Below are 25,631 nucleotides of genomic sequence, written 5' to 3' on the forward strand. Positions count from 1 at the left end.
CAGAAAGTCTGCAGACAAAACCGCCAGCTTCTTCACAATCAAACGACCCCCTGGAAGAGTCTAAATTCAGAAAAGGAGCCCCTTCTGCTGGGAACAGTTTCCCTCGTGGTGAGTCCCCAAACAGACTTGTCTTAGAGCCCATCAATCCAAAATGAGATCTATAAATCCTGACAATGTCTTTGCTGTTTTCTATTTTTTTTCTCCTTCTAAGTCAATAAATGATTGATTCTGTGTCAATTGGGACCTCTTACATCCCAAACAGAGATAAGAGATTTCAGGGATTAGCTCTAGATCTTCATGGTCAGGAAACAAATTTACAAACCAGAGTAAAAGGTGTAAATCCATGGCACAAAAACTGCCAGATACTGTTATGACAAAGAGAGACAGAAGGAGATACAGAGAGGCAGACAGGGAGAGAGAGGAAGGAAGAGAAGAACAGGGAAAAGAAAATATGTCTAAGGAAAGGGGACGTGGTCTTGCTTAGTTGGGGGAAGGAAACAGAAGCCATTCTCTGCCTTGACTTGTGTGGGGTAACAGTCTGCACGTGGTGACTTGAAGGCACACGGAAAACAAAATGCAAAGGTTATGATTATTTTCTTTTAATCAAACACAAGTACTTTGCTCTAATTAGCTAATTTATGCAGACTTTTTGGCCAAACAGATCCTATGAAAATAAACACAATCGCAAGGATTCAGCACTTTTAAAGGGGAAGTTTGTCAATAGCAGCATGTTAGATCTCTTCATGTTAGATCCTCATCAAGAACTCAGATGTAGTAGAACTAGAAACTGGTAGCATGTAAGCATGTGTGTGCGCGTGTGTTCTAATCAACGCCGACTTGACATTCAAAACATCTAATCAACACAGGCAAGTAGCAGGCACAACTGGCATCCTGAGGAAATGGATGTACTGTGATATGAGCTGGCCTCTTGGCAATCCCAAAGCAAAGGAGAAACAACCTAAAAACCGCAGGATTGACCGTGGGGAAGCAGGCTCTGCAGAGAAGTGCTGACAGAGTCTGAGAGGGAGAGGAGCTATCTGAGCAGGAAGGAGGGAACCACTGATGACCCCCTCCCCCAACAGGCCACCTTGGCAGCTGCTGCTTCATGTGACCCAGAGTGCAGTGGCCATGACGACTGGCCTGCATGTGCAAGGCTGGATCCCTCCTCTGTCCCCTCACTCCCAACCCTGATGCCTCCACTGGAAGAGAAGGTAGAGCAAGAGGAGAGCCAGATGCTTTAGACAAACACGTGACGCACGTAAGAAACAAAGATGCTGAGATATTTCACCAAGGCTCAACCACAGTGTTTCTTGTCTTGCAGCTTCAAGTCTGCAGGGTAGAGGAGATCACAGCGACAACAGTAATAATAGCTGCCAAATATTCCACGCCCCCACACACCAGGCAATGTGCTTCTCATGAAATATTTAATCCAATTCTCACAATACCTCTGTGATGCAGGTTATTTCCCCCATAACAGAGATGAAGAACAGAGGCTTAGATAGATTGAAGTCATTGCTGGGATCAATAAATACCAACTAGCACAGTCCACAGAGCTGCTAAGCCATGCCCTTGCTCTACTGCATGGGCCTCGCTCAGCCATTTAGAGAGAAATGGAATTCTGTGCCCTAAGGTTAATAAGCCTCAACTTGGTCAGATTTTAACAAATAGTACATGCCAAAAGGTAAAAGCAATTTTTACCTATTTCCTTCTAATATAGAGAGGAATGTTTTTTCAACAATAGCATTTATAACAGAATTGGCTACATGTCTATCTGCCATAATATCAGTAGATACTGGATCCAGAAAACTAACTCTTCAATTTCTAGCTTGGCTAGGAATCATTATACAGTTTTCATGATAATAGAAATTAATTTCAGGATTCAATCATAACTCAAAGTATCCTCTACCCCGAAACAATAAGTGACCAGCCTAATCTCCTTGTTGCTGTTCAGTTGCTAAGTTGTGTCCAACTCTTTGCGACTCCATGGACTTCAGCATGCCAGGCTTCTTGGTCCATCACTATCTCCCAGAGTTTGCTCAAACTCACGTCCATTGAGTCGATGATGTCATCCAACCATCTCATCCTCTTTTGTCCTCTTCTCTTGCCCTCAATTTTTCCCAGCATCTGGGTCTTTTCCAATGAGTCGGCTCTTCACATCAGGTGGCCAAAGTATTGGAGATTCAGCTTCAGCATCAGTCCTTCCAATGGATATTCAGGGTTGATTTCCTTTAGGATTGACTGGTTCGATCTCCTTGTGATCCAAGTGACTCAAGAGTCTTCTCCAACACCACAGTTCAAAAGCGTCAATTCTTCAGCTTAATCTCCTAGAGAAACCTTTCTGACTGCTCAAAGAATAGTAACGAAAACTGAGCTTTTCTGTTGTTAAATGATTTTTATTGAAGTATAGTTGACTGATAATGTTGTGTTAGTTTCAGGTATACCGCACAGCACAAAGTGTGTGTGTGCTTTATATATATATATATACACACACTATATATATATATACACACACACATATATATATTCTTTTTCAGATGCTTTTCCCTTATATGTTATTACAAAATATTGAGGATAGTTCCCTGTGCTATATAATAGGTCCTTGTTGGTAGAAGTTTTTGACTTATAGACAAATTTGCTTTTAAATCAGGAAATTTAAGTCTTTTTGATAATTTGCTATAACTTCTCTTTTTCTTTCACATTTATTCACATTTATGTTAAGAGGGACTATCCATAAAAGCTTATAACTGAATGTGCAAGCATGCTCAGTCATGTCCAACTCTGCAGTCCTACAGACTGTAGCCCACTTCTGTCTATGGGATTTCCCAGGCAAGAATACTAGAATGGGTTGCCATTTCCTACTCCAGGGGAATCTTTTCAACCCAGGGACTGAACCCACGTCTCCTGCATTGGCAGGCAGATTCTTTACCAGTGAGCCACCTGGGAAGCCCCAGAAGTTTATAATACCCATCCCCAAATAGTCACCTTCAGAATGTCAATATTCTAGAATGCTATTGCATATAGGTTTGAGGTAAAATATTAATGTACACAGAAATTTGGGTAGGATTAATAGAGCCATCTTAGCAAGACAAATGGGGCAAATGCCATGAACAACACTGTGGGAAACATCAGGTTAGAATGCTCCTCAGACCAGCTGCTCTGTGCTGCGGCTCCCTGATACAGTCACCCATGAATCATGAGGATGACAGTTGCCCTAAACCTGCGGCATTCACCAAGTGGCCTGCTCAAGCAAAGACAAGACTCTGCTTCTGCTCCTGGAGAGTGAAGACTCCATATGTTGTGCCATAATCTCCTGGGAGCAAAAATAGCTTTGGGATTTATATCCCTTCCAGGAAGGAAGGATGTATGAATGGTGACCATTTGGCAAAAAGCTACCAACACTGGGACTCTGCAATAAGTGAGCTGTTTTGCTGCCCAAGACCTTCCTTAAACATAATCACGATGTGTCAGCAGAGGCTATTGAGTCTGGGTATTGTTTATTGGTATACGAGGAATTCTTAATAAAAATTTCAAGAATTCAAGAGATCCTCAGTGGCACATGAAACAAAAGGAAAAGAAATTTCATCTGCTGGAAATCCTTAAAGGCCATTTAGAACCTACTGCAGACAACCAGTGTCAAAAAAAGGGTCAAGAAGGCATCCGATGTCCTTAACAAGGCTACCTTCCACCTCTGCTCATTTCTCTTCTTCTTGAAGGGCCAGGACTACTGAAGGAAGAGACTTCCCTTCTCTTCCAAGGATGCCACTGACAGCTCTGCATCCACTAAGCCTCCTTCCATTCTCCTCTGTGCAGACACACAGGACTGATGGTCAGATCTCTTCTCCATGTGGGAGGAGGTAAGACACTCACTTGACTCACGAGAGGCTTTGGACACTCTCTCCTCCTTAATGATCCTTCTTCATTTGACCTCTAGGGCTCCATTCTCTCCTAGCTTTCAGCCAGCCTCACTGTTGGCTCCAGTTCATCCTCCTTGGCTAGTTCCTACACTACTCTTTGACTCTTGATACTGAAATGACTCAGTTCTTAGTCCCTGTCTCTCCCCTATCTTCTCCCTCTCCCTCGGTAATCTCATACAATCTCATGCCCCATAGATGATACTTAAGGCAAGCAACTTACAAATTTAATCAAATTTAAACTTCCACCATTAATCACTCTCTTGAATTCTAGACTTGTACATTCAACTGCTTAATCAACATTGGACTTGGAGATATAATAAATGTCTCAAATTCAACATTTCCCAAAATGAAAGCATTTTACACATATTAAGTCATTTATTCAGAATCACCATGTGAGAATGTTGAAATTACTCTTATTTTATAAAGAACAGTGAAGCACAGAGAAGTGAAATTATTGCCCCAGGTCATGCCTCTAGTGAGCAACAGAACCAAGAAGCCACCATCATCCTGAGGCTTCTCTGTCTTCCTCTCCTCTGCTCGCAACCCAGCTCCTTAGTTCTTTGCCAATCCATTAGCAAATCTTGTAATCCACTGTCCCCATCTCTATCACCACCCCAGGCACGCAGGCACCACGCTCTTTCTCACATGGGTCACTGCAGTAGCTCCTAATTAATCTCCCTGCATCCCTCCATCTGCCCTCAACTGTCTATTTTCAACCTCACACCCAGAGCGATCTCATAAAATCAAAAGTTATTCCTTCTTCTGACTTCCATTCATCTAGCGGACACTCCTGAGTAGGGCCTATGTGAACCCTGCCTTCCAGGCCAACTCGCAGCCTAGCACCCTCTTTTTCACTCACCAGCCTTCAGCCACAGTGGTCTGCTTTCCTGCCTTTGAACACACGAAGGTCACTTCTGCCTTGTAGCTTAACCTCAGCTGTTGTGACCCTAGATCTTACAGGGCTGGCTCTGTCTTAGCATCTAGGATTTAATCTCAATGTCACATCCATGGAATGACTTTCCGTGGTCACTCAGTCTCAAGTAATCCCTCTCTCCCACAGACTTCTCTTATACACTCTAGCTAAGACTATGGATTGTGGTAAACCTCTTCAGACAGCCAGTTGGCTAAATCAATCAATACCTAAAGGCATATACATAGCTATTTGACTGAGCAATTCTACTTCTAAGAATTCATTCTAAATATAAACTTGTACACATGTGAAGTGATATATATTGCAGGATTATATATTTCTGTGCTGCTTCTAATTAAAAAAAACACTGGTAACAACCTTAATGTCCATTCACAGGAGCTCCTTAAATAAACCACCCAATTACCAAAAAAAATGGGCAAAGACTTGAATAGACTTTTCTCCAAAGATATGCAAATGACTAATAAGCACATGAAAATAAGCCCAATATCACTAATCATTAGGAAAATGCAAATCAAAACTACAATGAGATATCATCTCATATCCATTAAGACAGCTACTATAAAAAAAAAACCAAGTGTTGGCAAGGATGTGAAGATATTGGAATCCTTGTAGACTGCTGGTGGGGATGTAAAATGATGCAGCTGCTATGGAAAACAGTATGGCAAGTCTTCAAAAAATTAAAAATAGAATTACCATATGATCTAGCAATTCCACTTCTGGGTATATACCCAAACGAATTGAAAGCAGGATCTCAGATATTTGTACCCCCATATCCAACGCAGCATTATTCACAATAGCCAAAAGGCAGAAGCAACCCAAGAGTCTACTGACAGATGAATGAAGAAACAAAATGTAAACATATAAATGGAATATTAATCAGTCTTAAAAGGAAGGAAATTCTGACGCATGCCACACATGGATGAAACCTGAGGATATGTCAAGTGAAATAAGCCAGACATAAAAAGACAAATACTGTATCATTCCACTTATTTGAGGTACTTAGTTGGCAACCCACTCCAGTGTTCCTGCCTGGAGAATCCCAGGGCCGGGGGGGCCTGGTGGGCTGCCGTCTGTGGGGTCACACAGAGTCGGACACGACTGAAGTGACTTAGCAGCAGCAGTAGCAGCAGAGTAGTCAAATTCATAAAGTCAGAAAGTAGAACGGTAGTTACCCAGAGCTAGAGACTGGGGGGAAATGGGGAATTTTTGTTTAATAGATACAACAGGGTTTCAGCTTTACAATGAAAGGAACACTGCAGGGGGCTGGTGATGATGGTTACACAACAATGTGAATGTACTGAATACCAGTGAACTGCACACTTAAAAATGGTTAATTTTATGCTATGTGTATTTTACAATTTTTAAAAAAGCTAAAGACTTAAAGAGATCTCTAAGATACACATGTATGATTTAAAAAGAAAAAGTTTCAGTAAAATGCACATAATACAGTCCCATTATATAAAAATGAATGTACACATCCACATACAGAAAGGAGACAAACTGTCATTGCGTGTGTGCGTGCTCAGTCACTAAGTCGTGTCCAGCTCTTTGAGACTCCATGGACTGTAGCTCGCCAGGCTCCTCTGTCCACGGAATTCTCCAGGCAAGAAAACTGGAGTGGGTTGCCATTCCCTTCTCCACGGGATTTTCCTGACCCAGGGATTGAACCTGGCTCTCCTGCACTGCAGGCAGATTCTTTACCATCTGAGCCACCAAACTGTCATTACCAGTTGTCCATAAGATGGGCATGGGGAGATGAAGCATAATGGGAATATTACTGCATCACTGTGTGCCTCTGTATCGACTGAACCTGGTACAGTAAGAACATATTTGTATTAGCTTCCCGAGGTGGCAGTAATGGACTGAGTGGCTTAAATTACAGAAATTCACTCTCTTCCAGTTCTAGAGGCTAGAAGTTTGAAATCAGTGTGTCAGCAGGGCCACACTCCCTCCGAGACCCTGGATAGAGGCCTCCTTGTTTCTTCCCAGTTTCTGACGGCAGCAGTCAATCCTTCCTTGGTGTTCCCTGGCTTGCAGCCGCAATCACTTCAGTCTCCACCTCTGCTGTCACATGGCGTTCACCCTGTGTGTCTCTCTTCACTTGGCATTTTCCCTCCTGATAAGGACACCAGTCATATTGGAATAGAGCCCACCTTAATGACCTCATCTTAACTTGATTACATTTGCAAAGACCTCATTTCCAAATAAGGTCACATTCATAGCCACTGGGAGTTAGGACTTCAACTCCCAGTATGTATATATATATATATATACACACACATCACATCTTTATCCATTCATCTGTCAATGGACATTTAGGTTGTTTCCATGTCTTGGCTACTGTAAATAGTGCTGTTATGAACACTGAGGTGCATGTATCTTTTCCAATTAGAGTTTCCTCCAGATATATGCCCAGGAGTGGGACTGCTAGATCATACAGCAACTCTATTTTTATTTTTTAAGGAACCTCCATACTGTTTTCCATAGTGTCTGCATCAATTTACATTCCCACCAACACTGCAGGAGGGTTCCCTTTACTCCACACCCCCTCTAGCATTCATTATTTGTGGACTTTTTGATGATGGTCATTCTGACTACTGTGAGGTAGTATCTCATTGTAGTTTTCATTTGCATTTCTCTGATAATCATTATAATGATGCGGAGCATCATGCAACTATTTGCCATCTGTATGTTTTCTTTAGAGAAATGTCTGTTTAGATCTTGTGCCCATTTTTTAACAAAACGTGGAAGCAACCTAAATGTTCATCGACAGACTGATGGATAAGGAAGATGTGGTGTGTGTGTATATAAATGTGAGTGTGTTGAGATACACACACACACACAATGTAACACTACTCAGCCATAAAAAAAGCAGTGAAATAATGCCATTTGTGGCAACATGGATAGAGATTATCATACTAAGTGAAGCCAGACAAATACCGTATGATATTTAAATGTGGGCTTCCCTGGTAGCTCAACTGGTAAAGAGTCACCCGCAACGCAGAAGACCCCAGTTCCATTCCTGGGTCTGGAAGATCCCGTGGAGAAGGAAATGGCAACCCATTCCAGTATTCTTGCCTGGAGAATCCCCACGGACAGAGGAGCCTGGTGGGCTGCAGTTCATGGGGTTGCAACAAGTCGGATATAACTCAGCGACTAAGCAAGCACAGCACAAGTGCTCCATCAATGTGAGCAATTGTTATTATGGTTATCACCACTTAAGAATCCCTTAGAAAGCATTCCTGGGCATAGAGTGCCTTTATTTTTGCAGCACCTACTCACTTGCTTTCTCCATCATTCCTTGCCCAAGAATCTCATGCCTGACTTTCACAGCTCCAGTGATTTCATTTGAGATAGGGTTACACCACTGCACTAAATACTCCTGCTCCACACACTTATCCAACTCTCATCTTGGATGCGATCCCATCTGCAGTGTGGCAAGTGAGCACATCACGGCCATCGGGGTCTCCGAGCAGTGTCATGGATGCCATCAGGATGCAACGCCCATCATGCCACGTGCTGCTCATGGAGGGACGCAGAGTGGTCCTTGGCCTTAGACTTCCCACTTTCTGTGATCAGTGCCCTAAATTTGGATTTTGATCTTGGCCTCTCTTGGCTGCTAAATCTGTATCCAGTTAATCTTACAGGTTGTGGGGGAGGAGTCATGTTGCTATGGCAACCCAACAACTCTGGGCAGAAGGAGAGAAGAAACGGAATTTCAGGACAGAGACCACCAAAGGATTCAGAAACTGCCATCTCTGCCTTTGTTTCCCAGAAATGAATCTTGATATGCTAAAATAAACAGACTTCTCTTTTCCTTTTTTATTTTACAAGTTTCCAGTCATTGACAAAAATAAAAGCCTGCTCATACAAGTATTCTATTCACATGTCATTTCCTAACAGGATAGAAACTAAAACTCACACTTCATTCAGCAAGTCAGGAAGTCAGCTGATTTCCTTTAAAGCTCTCTCTCTGCGTGAAACAACTAATTGTCCAGTCTGGATTTTATATATAATATTACTTTTTGACCTGCAGTTTACAAATAAACTAACAGAAGGACACAAATAGAACTTCGGCTCTCTCGTCTCCCAGCGGTTAAAAGTAACTGGAGGAGGGCAGAGAAAGATGAAAGAAACAGACTTGGAACCCTGAGACTTCATCTTCCAGTGACTTCTACGCTGCCCACAGCATGACAGAGCCTCTCACACACAACAGAGCTGACTTGCTAGATTTTCCTGTTTTTGTTTTCCTGGCTACATTCTGGTGGAGCGAGCTTCTAAGAAATAGTAAAGCATGGAAAAGGTAAATCGTAGGCAAAAGAAAAACACCTGAACACAAACCAGGGCTTGTGTACCAGATAGGCAAGCGCCAAATAATCTAAACTCGACCAAAGAGAATTCTGGTAGACTAGTGCAGGCTAAGACCAGCCAGAGGGCAGCAAATGTAACTAAAAGGCTTCATCTTTGAAAAACTACTCTGGGTTAAACTGAGAACTGACATCTTGGGCAGCAGTTAAATTTTTCCTTAAAAAAAAACAGCCAGAAGCACCCCTCGACCTGATTTTCTTTACTTTCTATCATTTTCACCTCCTTTTCTAAGACAGTTTTTGGTTTTTTTTTTTTGAGTTTGAGTGAGGACAGAGTCAGTACTGATAACTCAGGGGTCTGGGAGTGAGAAGGTAAAAAGATGATGAGTTTGCTTGGTTGTGATTATGTAATTTTTCTGAATTTTTAAGGAAATGGCAATTGCATAAAATTACACAAGAAGATTGTATGGTTAAACTGATGAGAAAAGTAGGATGTGATCAGGAATAAAAAACTCTGGAACAGAAGTCACAGATTCAAGTCCTTGGCTTGGCTCTATCACTTAACCAGCCACATAATCACAGACAAGTTATTTCAACTCCCTGAACCTTGGTTGTTTTAACTATAAAATGGGTATAAAAATACCTGCCTTGACCTCAGTAATTCAAATTGAAGATCAAATGATGTCACATACATGAAAACGTTTTACAGAATAGTCACTGCTCAGTGAATGTGTTGTTAATTCTACTAGAATCTAGATTCTAGATTTACTGGATGTTCTCCTGCTTGGTACAAACTTCAGCCTCCATAGGAGTTCCTTATATCTAGTAGGTACAAAAATGCAACTGAAAGCAAAAATGTGCCAACCAAATACGCCTATAGGTTTTTAGACCAACTTCTGCAAAGTTGGTTTAAAGGTAAACTGTTCTATTTAGACCATCAAAGCCCTCGCCAAGCCATCAGTGATGCATCCATAAGGTACAGAACACCCGCGGGCAAAGTAGTTTTTCTTCCTAAATGGCACTTGCATAATGAGTTCACTCACTGTTGTGCAAGAGATTAAAAGTTTTAGTTCATAAAATTCTAGTTGGTAGCCTGCCATGTCAATTAGCTTCTTACTCTATGTTCATAGCATTAACACTAAATTAGAACTAATTATCCTCTCAATTGACAATTTAGAGGCCATTAAAATATAGATTAGCATGAAAGAAATATAGTATCCTGTGGAAAGTGAAATTCTGATGGAAAGGAGATAAACTTTAACATTTAGTGTGTTAATGACCCTGCATCAGGTGCTAAAAGAGGATGTTAATTAAAGCAGAGTTACTACCTATCCTGACTTCCTGGAACTTGGGTCTAAAAGGACAAAGTAACTCACACACACACATGTATACACACACCTATCAGTAGAGCTGTTATCCAGTATGACAATACCATATCTTGGTATTATTTGAAACAGACTTTGCTTAGCGTGCTTCAGAAACAACTAGAAGTTTTTAAGCAGAAGTCAAAGAGATATCAAATTGGAGTGGGATCATTTAAAAGTACAATATATAGAGATGAATCAGGAAAGAAAATAGGGAAAGGAAGGCCAGGGAGACTATTCAGTTCAGTTCAGTTCAGTTCAGTCACTCAGTCGTGTCCGACCCTTTGTGACCCCATGAATCAAAGCACACCAGGCCTCCCTGTCCATCACCAACTCCCGGAGTTCACTCAAACTCATGTCCACAGAGTCGGTGATGCCATCCAGCAATCTCATTCTCTGTCTTCCCCTTCTCCTCCTGCTCCCAACCCCTCCCAGCATCAGAGTCTTTTCCAGTGAGTCAACTCATTGCATGAGGTGGCCAAAGTATTGGAGTTTCAGCTTTAGCATCAGTCCTTCCAATGAACACCCAGGACTGATCTCCTTTAGAATGAACTGGTTGGATCTCCTTGCAGTCCAAGGGACTCTCAAGAGTCTTCTCCAGCACCACAGTTCAAAAGCATCAATTCTTCGGCGACCAGCTTTCTTCACAATCCAGCTCTCACATCCATACATGACCACTGGAAAAACATAGCCTTGACTAGACGGACCTTGGTTGGCAAAGTAATGTCTCTGCTTTTTTTTTTTTAATTGATATGATGGTTTAATACAACATGCAATTCCTATCAAAATTCCAATAAGATCTTTAATATAGACATTATTATTCTAAAACTTGTATGTACAGGCAAAGAAATCCAAATAGTAAAAATAATTTTGAAAGACAAGCGAGAAGGATCAATCTATAAGATTTGAAGAGTTATTCTACAGGTACAATAATCAATAGAGTGTAGGATTGGTAGAAGAATAGACATCAAAATCAGTAGAATAGAATTTTAAAACTCAGAAATACATCCACATAAATATATTCAAATAAATTTTGAGGAAGGTGCAAAAGCAATTCATTGAAAAAATGGCCATTTCAATCAGTGGTCCTGGAGTAGTCGGATATCTAAAGGCTACAAAATGGACCTCAACCTAATCCTTACCCTTATATAAAAATTAACTCAAAATAAATACAAACTTACATGTAAAATGTAAAACTACACAAAGCGTTTAGTAAAAAAGCAAGGAAAAACCAGTCCTTAGACTGGACTCCCAAGTGTGATATATAAAAGGAAAATTGATAAACTGACTTCATAAAAATTAAAAACTTTTCCTCTGTGAAAGACCATGTGAAGAGCATGTAAAGACTAAGTACAGATTGTGAGAAAATATTTGTGAGCCACATATTTGAGGAAGGATTCATATCTACAATATACAAAGAATGCTCAAAACTCAGAAAAAAAGAGAAACAATCTCATTAGAATATAGACAAAGACATGAACAGACATTTCACTAAAAAGGATACATAGACGGCAAGCAGGCACATGAAAATATGTTCAACATCAATACCCATTAGGGAAATGAGAATTAAAATGACAAAAAGGTATCAGTATATATCTATAAGAATGGCTAAAATTAAAAATAGTGATAATACCAAACACTGGCAAGGATGCAGAGAAAATGGGTCACATATACAGTGCTGGTGGGAATGCAAAATGGAACAGCCACTCTGGAAAACAGTCTGGCAGGTTTAAAAAGAACTAAAGATACAACTATCATACAACCAAGTAATTGCATTCTGGGCATTTATTCTAGGGAAATGAAAACTTATCTGTAAACAAATTTTCATAGCAGACTTAACTTTAAAAGTAAGAAACTAGAAATAAAAAACTGTAAATTCAGACATCATTCAACAGGTGAATGATTAATCTGTGGTACACCCATATGATGAAATATTATCCATAATAAAAAGGGATGAACTACTGATATATTCAATCACTTGTATCAATCTCACAGTGAATTATGCTGAATGCAAAAGGTCAATCCCACTGGTTATATATACTGTGTGATTCCATTTATAAAATGGAATGAAAAAATTAGAGAAAGGAGAGGCAGATTAGTGGTTGCTAGGGGTTAAGGATAGGTAGTGAGGGGATGGGGTAGGAGCAAAAGTGGTTGTGGCTACAGAAAGACAACACAGGGTGATAGAATTGTTCTGTTATCTTGACATCAAATCCTGTTATGATACTGCAGAATAGTTTTGCAAGACATTATCACTTGAGGAAATTGGTAAAGAGTAAAGATGATCTCTATTTAATTTCTTACAAATGCATGTGTTTCTAAAATTATCTCAAAATAAAAAGTTTAAATAAAAGAGGAAAAAAAAAAGGAACAAAGCCATAAATCACATACTATTTACTTACTGAGCATCTGCTATATGGCCAGGCCCTATGTCAGGTACTCACATGAAATATTTATTTTATTTTTCACAAACTCTATAAAGTTGATGCCTACTTCCTAAATGATCTTTCTGGAACACTGTTTCTCTGTGACATAGATAGCCTTTCTTGAGACATAGTCTGCAAAAAGGGTTTCTTAGTTAAATAGTTTGAGAAACATAAAAACAATTATTTTCCTTTCTACTGTAGGAGTTTTCAAGGCCTTTAATATACTCATGTACATTATAAATATTCAAAAGGAGGCCATCATACACAGTTTTCTTCAAATTTCTTTAATTTTAAAAGTCTTGCTTTCACATGATGCCTATTAACAACTTGCTTAAAGAATTAGTATTCCTTTGCAATATACAATAATAAATGTTGGGTTATAAGTTTTCTATCAATATCCCTTCTGGAGTTGGATTTTATGAGTTATTTCAATTTAGGCTATAGATTTACCACCTAAGTATACTCTTCTGATGATCCAAACTGCTTACCATGTAACAATATAAATAGATCGAACCACTAAAGTGAAGACCAACATTCCATACATGACCTGATGGAATACAGGCTCCTTTACCTTAAGGTAAACCATGGTTACTATTAAACTGAAGGGAACTAAGGTAAAAAGCAGATGGTAGTTTACAGAGTTCTTCATCTTAAAACATTCAAACATGCAGTATACAAATATACAACAGCTGTAGATCATTGGGAGTTCATCCAATAGCTGCATTCATATTTCAGAGTCATGTGGAAGCACCAGGATCCCATTCCTACCACTGTGAGTGCTAAATAGGAAGCAATGTACCGCTTCTCCAGTCCACTTCTAACACTCTGCATCGCACCAAAAATTGGAGGTAAAATCATAATCAGGTTACTCACTGTATTCCACTGCAAGGGTCAGGCACTTAAGAAGTCACCAAGCCAGCACACCAGCGCCAGGAAGGGAAACTCTTCCTCTTGCAATGTCTCTCCAGCGCCCTAGAACTCTGCGATGTACCAGGTCACCGCGTAGTTCTCCTCGCACCAGTCCAGCGTGGAGGTCGTTGGACCCCAGTAGCCCTCGCGGTCCCCGGCGGGAGCCATCACGCGCGCGCAGCCGCCGCCGCCCAAGCGCTCCACCGGCTGCGATCGGCTCTGCGGGCTCCCAGGCCGGCTCTGGCCCTGCTGGCGCGCTGGTCTGTCTCTGCTTTCTAATATGCTATCTAGGTTGGTCATAACTTTCCTTCCAAGGAGCAAGCGTCTTTTAATTTCATGGCTGCAATCAGCATCTGCAGTGATTTTGGAGCCCCCAAAAATAAAGTCTGACATTGTTTCCACTGTTTCCCCATCTATTTCCCATGAAGTGATGGGACCAGATGCCATGATCTTTGTTTTCTGAATGTTGAGCTTCAAGCCAACCTTTTCACTCTCCTCTTTCACTTTTAGTCATGAACTAAACTGGCCCAATAAACAAAGCTGCACAGGGGAAATCAGAGAATTTATGTTTTAAATTGTTTTACTATAAAGCTCTATTCCTTAAGTGCTTCTTGCTGCTGCTGCTGCTAAGTCACTTCAGTTGTGTCTGACTCTGTGCAACCCCATAGCTGGCAGCCCACCAGGTTCCTCCATCCCTGGGATTCTCCAGGCAAGAACACTGGAGTGGGTTGCCATTTCCTTCTCCAATGCATAAAAGTGTAAAGTGAAAGTGAAGTCGATCAGTCGTGTATGACTCTTAGTGACCCCATGGACTGCAGCCTACCAGGCTCCTCCATCCATGGGAGTTTCCAGGCAAGAGTACTGGAGTGGGGTGCCATTGCCTTCTCCAAGTGCTTCTTGAGTTCTTTACATTTCAAACTGGCAACCACTTCACTATGAGGTCCTTTTTCTAAGAACACATGCAAATATGGGAACGGATTTTTTTTTTTAAGAGGTGTGAAGAGATTTACCATCTCGTGTAAACATCACCTGGTGATCAGAAGAGTAACAGTTTGTCAATAAACAAGCTCCACCTGGGTTCACAAACAAATCACATCGGCTTTTCCAGGTGCTGGAAAGAAACGTGTTCTTGCTATTTTCACTGCTGAACTTTGGGGCAGCTAATTACAGAATGGCAGTGTTTACGTTACTTTCCGTACAACCTCACACCTAGAGTAGGGAAGACTAATGACAGTGTCGGGAGGCAGAACGTGGGAGTAATTGTTCAGCAAGCCAGAGAGCTTGCACTCTGGATGGCTCCAACAGCAGGAAAGCCCATTACTCCAATTGCCGAAATTATGTCTCACTGGAGTCAAGTTTACAGAAATATTTATAGGATTAGCAAAACACTATCATTGGCAGTTTCTTCGGGTTGCCTAAAGCTTCTTCCCCCCCCCGCCCCCACCCCGCACAGGGATGGATGGCTGAGGAAGGAGGAACAAGAGAAGCCACCCACTGAAAAATGCAAAGTGTTAAGAAAGAAATGATTGGGCTTTTTGTGGCAGTACTATAGTGTTCAAACAAAGGATGGAGACCCAAACCCATGTCATTATTCACCCTAAAGAACAAACTGACTGACGATTGCTGTCAACTTGAGATACGTGTTCCAAAGACTTCTATTAGCCAACAAAATCCTTACATTTGGAATGCACTCTGAAAAGCTGTAATTATTTTTCTGATGCTTTTAAAGAAAAATGCCTCCATATCTTTCGAGTTTTAGTCATTTTTGGTCACTTTCCTTCACAAACAAAATCTCTTTTCCCAGGTTGTCCTGGATATTATGAAGTAATCGTGATGCTCATCAGTTGAACTCAGTAATTGAGGATAATTGTACAGTCATATGAATAAAACTATTTGCTTTCTTGGCAGTTCTGTCAGTTCTCAGTCTATTAAAAGTCACTTGTGACTCAGAAGGAAAATAGCACTTACTTTCTAGGTCTCAACTGTAGGCTTTTTACCAAAGCTCAATGAGCACATCATTTGCACTCAGTTAAATTGGTTGTTTCTGAAACTTCCTGCTAGCATGGAAATAGATGTCCAAGCAGGGGGTCTCCAAAAGGCCTTAGATCGGTAATGCTTGGGATCCCTGGCTCAGTGAGGGTGTATGTAAATGAGTCAATGGAAGTGGTTCTAGACAAGAAGTCCGGGGTCATTCAGTAATGTTTGATGTCTTTTTCCTTCCCACATTACACAATGATGTGTTAGTTATCGTGTGACTGGAGAAAACATGACAAATTAAATAGGACTGGATGAAATCAAACCAGTTCCATTAGACTTGTCTCTTCAATCTAGATTCTTGTGAAAACAAAAATATCCTCCTCCTATTTTTCCTGGTTGTAAACTTACAGGAGAAGGACCCTGGATAACCATAGTCCATTTCCTTCCAGCATTTCAGGAAGAGTGGAAAGAATGAGAACATTCCAGGCCAAGAGACTGTAAAGGAGGCAAGGCAGTAATAACGGGGACCTCCCAAATGTTATCTCCAACTGTGTTCATGGCATTTCTACATCGATACCCTCCCTTAACTCAAATTCAAGTCCGAAACAAGCTCATCCTTCTCTCCTGCCAAAATAGACCCTATCTTGATTTCTCTATTTCCACCCATGAAATCAGCCATCATTTTCCCAGTGTCCAATGAATGATTAATAATTTGGAATCATCTTTTCCTCCCTTTTCACAAATTATCAAGCCATTTCTTAACAGAATTGTCACCACAGTTATCAGTTACATCCACAGATTTGGGTTCCCTGCCCACGCTTGAAAATTCACTGATATGGACTAAGCTGTGAATGTAAATGCTCTCCCACCTGCTCACGAGCTTTAAAAATGGAAGTGGGCTTTATGATATTAAAAACAAGTGGTAAACTACAAAAGGACTACTTCAAGGTCCTGCCGAGAAGCTAGAAACAGAAGTAAGATAGCTTCTGAGAGACAAAACATAGGAGTGATATTTGGGACAGGTGCATAGGCCAGCAAAGACACCAAATGAGACTAAACAGCAACCACACCATCAAGACCTCAAAAGAAGAGAAGTTGGCCAGCCATGGGGTCGGAGCTCAAGGAAAGTCACTGGGGAGGCATTGGCGGAAACCATACATGGCTGGGGCTCTCCTGGGAGCAGAGGGGAGAGCAGGGGACAGAACAAGTCTGTCCTTACATGGCTGTCAGTCTAGTGGAGGAGACAGGAAACAACCAAACTTGGAACATAATCCTCCACCCAATCCCCTGTTCACAAGCCATCTTCCGGTGTGATCTGCCTTTTTATGTGCTTGCAAGGAGGAAAAGAACTGCCCTGTGGCAGCCATATTTGTCACTGTAAATTCTCTATGGCTGGTTTTCACTCTTTATTCTCATGAGTTTGGAGATTTGAGTCTGCTGCCCCTAGAGATGGATCTCCTCCAGGTATATTGACACATCAGACCAAGGACTAGACCTAGAAGTGTGGTTCACCCAGGGCAACATTTTGGCATATCTTCACTCAACTGGGCAGAATCCTCAGGCTCAGTAGAGTCACGTCACTCCCCATGATTCTAACTGTACTCAACAAATTCTGCCTTTATGGTGATGATCTCAGCAGCAGTGATATTTCTGTTTTCAAAATAATAAAATCTAGACACTATTCCAACGGGTTCTTACAGTTTCTGGATCAATTAATGATTCAGTTACTGAACGAAACCACTTCCATTTTCAGGTGATATACAGAGCCATCAGCCTCGGGTGGGAGGCGGTAAAACATGCTTCTCAGACTTGGCGGTCCACTCCTGGAAAGCGGGCTCTGAGTCAGTAGTGCTGGGGTGGGGCTGGAGATTCTGATTTGTAATAAGCTCCCGGGTGATGCAGGTACCGCTGATCTATGAAACCCACTTTGAGGAGCAAAAATCTCAGTACCCAGGCTGCGTGACAGACCAATGAAATCGGAGTCTTGGGGACTGAGACCAGGAATCGGTACGCTCAAAAGCTCTGGAACAATCCTGGGGGCAGCCAAGGCTGAGACCCACTGGCCTAGAAGCTGGTCCGAGGCCAGGAGCGTCCCCACAGCCTGAATCCCAGCTCCTGACACTCAGGAGCAAATCAACAAAGCCCTGTCTGCAGAGGCCTGAGCCGCTTCCACTTTTTGAGGCTCCTTTTTGCCAAGGCAGAATCACTCAAATTGTGGCATATTGTAAGTATTCACATTTATCAAGCCAAAGCCTTTACACAAAGTACAACTGTATGTATAAGCTCATTTGACAATAACATCACAAGTGTACATCAGAGGCCCATTATAATCCTGCATCCCGCCTCCCTTGATAGGCCCTGAACAGTGCCTCCACCAGTTGCATGGTTATTTGAGAAAAATTTTCTCTGAGGACAAGATAATGAGAATGCAAAATGGAAGAGATTATAACAATTGCCTTCTCAGTAAAACATCAGAACTGATGTAACAAACCCTAAATGATTCATTTCTAATTTAAATAAAAACAACAGAATATTAATGTAAAAAAGGGGCTTTTTCCCCCATTAACAAGCTGTATCCTAGTGTCTCTACCACAAAACTATTCCCATTAAGGAAAATCAGTTTTCTAAGTCAAAATCACAAAGACTGGATACAGATAGCACATGTTTGTAATGAAAAATCAATGAAATATTTCCCTTCCTCCAGAGGAAAATCAGCATAAAGAAAATATTCATTATTCTATTCCTAAATTTCATATATTATGAGTAACACAGAAGAACTAAATGAATGAACAAAAACAATTCTTAAAATATTAATTGCTGCTGAATTCCCTCCAAAAAATTGTTCTCCTCTGCTTCACTGGCGTATCAAAAATGAGTCTGATTGTACTTGGACACTTTCAAAATCACAAGACTTCCCTTTTTTTCTCTTAGACAATGTATTTGAAAGCATCCATGCTCTGCACATTTTAGGGAATAGATTGGTTTTTTGTTTTGGGGTTTTTTGGGGTAGAGGAAACGAGAGACAAACGATATGATTTACAATCTAGAGGTGCTTCTGTCCCTCAAATAGGAGATCTGCAAATAAACACAAATTGAACCATCTTCAAGCACTTTTAACCCTGAAGGTCTTGCTTGCCCTTCTTGGACTTTCTGTGTTGATGAGTGTTAGCAGGGGGAGGCTATTCTGTGGTTGTGCCATCTGGGTTCCAGAGTTGCTATTTTAAAAATTCAAACAGGAAATCTTGGAGTTGAAATGCACCAAACCTTCCCCTAGAGGTCACGCCATCAAAATAGCTCTCAGATTCAGCTCTTCCTTTCTCCTTGTGTCACTTAATCTAATATGAAACTTCAGTCGCACATAAGGAAAAAGAGATGGAACAATGATTCCACCCCCCAGGATCAATTTTTAAATTATGTCTGTATGTGTACGTGCTTAGTTGCTCAGTCATGTCCAACTCTTTGCAACCCCGTGGACTGTAGCCTGCCAGTCTCCTCTGTCCATGAGATTCTCCAGGCAAGAATACTGGAGTGGGTTGCCATTTCCTACTCCAGGGGAATCTTTCTGACCCAGGAATTGAACCTGGGTCTCTTGCATTGCAGGTGGATTCTTTACCACTGAGCCACCAGGGAAGCCCTAAGTTGCTCATAAAACCTCCAAAGCTTTAGCTTATATTCCTTAAGACTTCTTTCCTATCTGGTTTAACTCCAGTTTGTTTTTTTTAATAAAAGGGCTCAGATCAAAACAGTCAAAATCACTCCACCTATAGGGACAGAAGCTGTGCCTAACCTGGGAAGGGAGGGCTAACAGCATATAAACCTGTACCACAGCATCCGCTGCCTCATCCAGGCATCCTCTGGGTAGGCCACAGCCACCATAGTGGAGAGAATGCCACTACTATTCTATTCGCCTGGCACGTTAGGCAGGACTGTTAGCTCCAGTTTGGGGATCAGGTTGACCTAGTTTTGATGATGATGATGATGATGAAAGCTGATGGCAGCTAAGATTTAACCAGTGCCTATTCTTGTTTCAGGCACTGTTCTCAGCAGTCTTCATTTGCTAATTATTTTAATCCTCAGAACAACCCTTTGGGATGGGCACTGATATGAGATCTCTTTGCACATGAGTTTGGATTTTATAGCTGCTAACTATGACTCCCAGGATGAGTTAAACTCCCCAACCCTTCATTTCAACATTTGAAAAGTGAGGATTATAATAATGCCAACCTCGTGAGATGAGGCTCTCCCCACTGGCCTGGAGTATATATGGTACCCACCCAAGGGTAGTCATCTGTATTAGTTGGATGCCTGGAGCAAGAGGTGCTCACCACAGTCTCCTGGTATGCATCACCTCACATCACGGGCTGAGGCTGGAAAAGGAGATGTTGTCGGAGGTTAGCGTGGCTAAGTTTCAGGTCATCCAGATGATAGTTCTTCTGAGATCAGTGAAAAAACACAAATATCTCCAACGTCCAAAGGAGAACAGGATTTTTTTCTAAAGTAATTAACTTGCCTACCTTTGTTTTGTCTTCTCACTAAAACAAAAAGGGTCCAGGTGGTGCTAGTGGTAAAGAATCTGTCTGCCGATTCAGGAGATGCAAGAGACGTGGGTTAGGTCCCTGGGTCGAAAAGATTCCCTGGAGTAGGAAATGGCAACCCACTCCAGTATTCTTGCCAGGAAAATCTCATGGACAGAGGAGCCTGGCGGGCTACAGTCCATGGGGTCACAAAGAGTCAGACACGACTGAGCGACTGAGCACACAGCCACAAGTATGATCTCCTTCCCAATTTCCTAACAAGTTCTATATTATATTTGTTCCTTTCATTTCTCCAAGTATATGTTACAGAGGGAAAGAACACCTGTTATGTCAAATGCAGTAAGTGCTAGGATGCATCTTACAGACATAGCCAGAAAAGAAAAATGTAAATGCAAAGGCAGGAGCTCAAGATTATCCCTCCTGCCTTCAAGTAATTAAAGAATTTTAAATATAAAGTAGAAAACAATGGGAAGAAAGCTGTTATCATTTTCAACATCTTGATAACAACTATATCTGAATGCCAGAAACTGATCTTGGCTAATTAATATTTTGACTTGAAACAATTACCTGTTAATTCTATCAATAAGTGGATTATCATTCATAGCAATTTTTCCATTTATAATTCATGATATTTTAAATCACGGTTAACAGATTTGAAGGCAGTTGTATTCACTCACATTGGAAATGATTCTACAAACCTATTCTCAAAATATATTATCTTTCTATATGAAAACTATATTTTTTCAGCATTTAAAAAAGACATGACTTTTTAAATAGAATGCTAACCCTATTATATAGTTAGCCTCAGGAAAAAGTACATTGCTTTATAGAGATCCAATAAATAGTGAAATAAAACAAAACATTTTTCTTTTCTGCCCAAGACACCTGTAAGTAATTTTCCAAAGGACAAGTGTTAGGTTAAAAATAAAACAAACAAAAGGGGTAAAAAGGAAATGAAAGCATCTTAGTGACTGGCCAACTTCTGTGAATACCAGGCAAGATTAGCAGCCCTGAGAAAATATACCTTAGTAACTACCTGGTTCTCTCCAAACTGGACAAAGACCTGCCCCCAGAAGAATCTATTAAATCAATTTAACATTTAAAAATATATTTGAAGACATGTTTATCTATCCTAACATAGGCTTAAAGTCTCTTGATAATTTTCAAGTTTGAAGGGAGATAAATTTGATAAAAGGTTAGGTGGAGATGGTTTGGCTAACTCTATGATTTCTCAATGTCAAAGGCCTTATTTGATATTTCCATTGTGACTGACTCTTGGTAGATATTTTACTATCTCTTGAAGCAGTGTTATGTTAGTAGATGTTTTAACCACTGATTCTCTGTGGGGCAAACGGGAAAATATAGAGCATGTAGTAATTTCCTTGGTACAAAGACTACCAACATGGTTGATTTCAGACTCCCTAGGTGATGTCACCCAGTTGGGAAGAAATGTTCTCAGTCATTTCATGGAAGCTGATGTGACCTGGCTCTAGGACACCATTGGAAATAAAGCATATCACCGATACCATACAGCTTTGGGCCAAGTTTATTCTGAGTTGCACCAAAAGTCACTTCATCCAAATTGAAAGCATCAAATTGTTTATTCTTCTGATGTTTGTCAACAAAAGACTAACATTTGGGGGGCACAATCGATTGCAAACCCTTGAAAAAAAGCAGGATAACGAATGGAATGACTCCTTAAAGAACAAATCCTGGTATACCAATCTCCTTTAGTAAATCAGGGCCAGGCCTAAAAGGTGTGATCTATCTTGATGTCAGGAAGGCTTGGAGTCTTTCCCACACAATGTAGTCATCAATAAACTTGTGAAAACATAGTTTACGTAGTGCTTAAAATCAGGAAGCCAACTTCCAAGAAATTTCTAAGTGAAGCAAAGTTATGAGTTACAGAGAAAAGAATCATTTGGGGTACACTTATTGAATGGTGATCCAGATCCAGTTTAAAGTTACTATCATTATTAGTGCCTGACTGTTAATTCTATTGGAGAAGAAAATGGCAACCCACTCCAGCATTCTTGCCTGGGAATCCCATGAACAGAGGAGTCTAGCGGGCTACAGTCCATGGGGTCACAGAGCCGGACACTACTTACAGACTAAATATTTAATAACAACATTAATTCTACAGATAATGTGCAAGTAGTAGTAGTTACAGCTCTGAAGGGAAAAGAAGTAGGAAGACTTCTTAAAACTAGTTGGGAAATCTAATGGCTCATCAGGATGATGACGTGCAGTATGGGATACCAGATGTTTGCTCATTTTCTCAACTTCAAAAGAGAACAAAATGTGAAGCCATCATGGAACAGGCTACGCCTAAACTATCTTCCTACATCACTTGTCTCTGAATTGTGAGGTTCCTCCTCAAATAATTTTAACAAACCAAGCCTGAGCTCATGTCTTTAAAGAAATGGTTTATTGCTTTCAATAAAATTACTGATATAGTAATTCCTACTTGCATGTTCTTATAACTTAATGATTATTTATGTATTTTAATGCAGTTGAATTTCTCTTTGGTTGAAAGAGCTGATTGTGTTTAGGGAACCACAATCTTTTTATGTACAATTAAGAAAGAAATACCCATGGAAGGAAATAGTCAATGGAATATATTACCTCAAGGAAATGAATGACCTTTTCATCTTCCCTCCTTTATCCTCAGAGAATTGCAAAGAATGGTACAATATTTACACACCTCCACTTTATTAACTATATAATTTCAGTACCTTTAAAAATCCTTTGGTTTGTAAATATATATTTTGTTAGCAGGGTTTTGAATAACTTGTTTGACACATAAGTAAATCAAAGATAAATTTTACTCAAGGGTAAATTGACTGGAAACAAATCCCAGTTTTGGCTTCAGCTTTCACTGGCTCACATTTAAAATTCTCCTTTCTCAATTAAAGGGAATTATTTCTTTATTGCTACCTTATAAAATAAAATTTCATATTTTTTTGAAAACTCAGAATTCTTGAAGTGTGCATTGCTACTTCAGGAAAAATAAACAAGGTTCGTGACAAGACAAGCATTAAAAGGTTTTGAATCTGTCAAACAAAATAATTATATCAATTTAGCAATAATAAATTAACAATAGTAAGTTTGATTCTGTAAAACTTTAGTTGAACCAAAGAAATTCATAATAGTCAAATATCCCTATTACTTAATTCTGGAATAAGCCAATGAGAGATTATGTTGACTATATCTGGTTATCTAAGACAGAGCAATTTGTTTTGGATGACTTGAGATACCACCTTGCCTCAACCAACAAGTCTTGAGACCTCTACCAGAACATTCCCATTCGCAGATCTTACACTTTAAAGAATATTGACACAATCACCAAGACATATGCAGCTTCACACAATGACACAAAGCTCTAACTGGCTGGACAGTCTTCTAATGGGAAAAGAAGAGCAATACATTAGCACACGATCTTTCTAGGAGATGTACCTCTTCATGAAAGACTTAAGTTCTAAGACTCAAAAACAGAAACTAGACCTTGCCACATAATTCAATAGAGTTATGGAAAAATTATTTTCCCAGACTGTAAAAAAGTATGGCACAATTCTGAGTAGTTCTAAAGAGAACAATAAAGATAGATATAAAATGTACATGAGTGGAGGGAGCAAGGCAATTTATAATCCTTCCCTAAAAGGGAAGGTTTATATTTTTTATATTTTCATTCTTTATACTGCTGCTAAGTCACTTCAGTCGTGTCCGACTCTGTGTGACCCCATAGACGGAAGCCCACCAGGTTCCCCTGTCCCTGGGATTCTCCAGGCAAGAACACTGGAGTGGGTTGCCATTTCCTTCTCCAATGTGTGAAAGTGAAAAGTGAAAGTGAAGTCGCTCAGTCGTGTCCGACCTTTAGCGACCCCACGGACTGCAGCCTACCAGGCTCCTCCATCCATGGGATTTTCTAGGCAAGAGTACTGGAGTGGCTTGCCATTGCCTTCTCCGATTCTTTATACTGGATACATTTAAAAAGAGGCAGCTATTTAATGGCACTTATCTTCTCTAGAAATAATGTGTGGTTTATATAGAATCTCATGGGATATACCACAAATTGTATAGTCACCTACGGCATGCGTGCATGCTCAGTGGCTCAGCCATGTCGGACTCTTTGTGACCCTGTAGACTGTAGCCCGCCAGGCTCCTCTGTCCATGGGATTATCCAGTCAAGAATACTAGAGGTTGCCATTTCTTCCTCCAGAGGATCTTGCCTGCCCAGAGATCGAACCTGCATCTCCTGTGTCTCCTGCATGGGCAGGTGGAATTTTTATCACTGAGTCACCTGGGAAGCCCATGCTGCTGCTGCTAAGTCGCTTCAGTCGTGCCCAACTCTGTGAGACCCCATAGACGGCAGCCCACCAGGCTCCCCCGTCCCTGGGATTCTCCAGGCAAGAACACTGGAGTGGGTTGCCATCTTAGCCATCTATAAATATAAGTAAATTTTATTTGAAAGAGGATGGGGTACAATGAAATTTTATTTTTACACAGGAAATTTCTGATGAGAATTCTTTCCCCCACTCACTTCTATTATATAATTAAAGCTGCCTTCTATGGGGGTAGGAGAGGCTCCTGTAATAATTATGCTTTATATATTATATAATAATATAATATAATAAAATAATAAAGTAAAACTTTTAAAAATAGTATACTTTTAAAATTATCACTTTCATATAAAATATTCTGATTAGTAATACCATATTGTGATTTCAAATAAGTCACAAAATAAAAATGATAAATATTAAAATAGAGAACAGATAGCACCTAGCTACAGAATGCTTTATATTCTAAAATCTCATTTATATACAGGTTGTTTAGAACTTGGAGCACCTTTTTCAAGAAACAATGAGGTGATTAGGGTCCTCAGTCAACTCATAAATCTACATACTCCAGGATGTTCCTGAAATTCTGAAGAACCACAGGTAATAATATTTCTATATGAAATAATTCAGAGTTCCAACTTGAGAAGTCAAATACACCTCTCGTGCTCTGAACAGGTATTTCTCAAGGGCCAAGAGACTGGTTCATGTTTTTGTACTGTTAGGAAAAAGAACAGAATTAAGTGTCATCACTTACTAGTCCCGTAATCTCAGGTTTTTCCTCAACTGTAAAGTGAAAACTATTGATACCTGCCCAGGTTACTTAAGAGGTTTGCTGTGAGCACTCAATGAGACAGAGTACCAGAAAATTGCATTGTAAAGCCACCTTCATCCTCTCCAGGCAGTTAAATCCTCATTGGACAGACAACCCAGG

General features: G+C 40.4%; 1 protein-coding gene and 1 pseudogene across 3 annotated transcripts in view; both read right to left on the bottom strand.

Moving 5' to 3' along the window:
• Positions 1-24,034, bottom strand: part of LOC148776434 (alkaline ceramidase 3 pseudogene) — a 38,362-nt pseudogene extending 14,328 nt beyond the window's left edge.
• Positions 1-25,631, bottom strand: part of SAMD4A (sterile alpha motif domain containing 4A) — a 232,701-nt gene that overhangs the window by 155,622 nt on the left and 51,448 nt on the right. The window lies entirely within an intron of this gene.

This window comes from Moschus berezovskii, chromosome 9 (assembly GCF_049115385.1).
Source record: "Moschus berezovskii isolate FMDL1 chromosome 9, NW_MosBer_1.0, whole genome shotgun sequence".
Lineage (NCBI taxonomy): Eukaryota > Metazoa > Chordata > Mammalia > Artiodactyla > Moschidae > Moschus > Moschus berezovskii.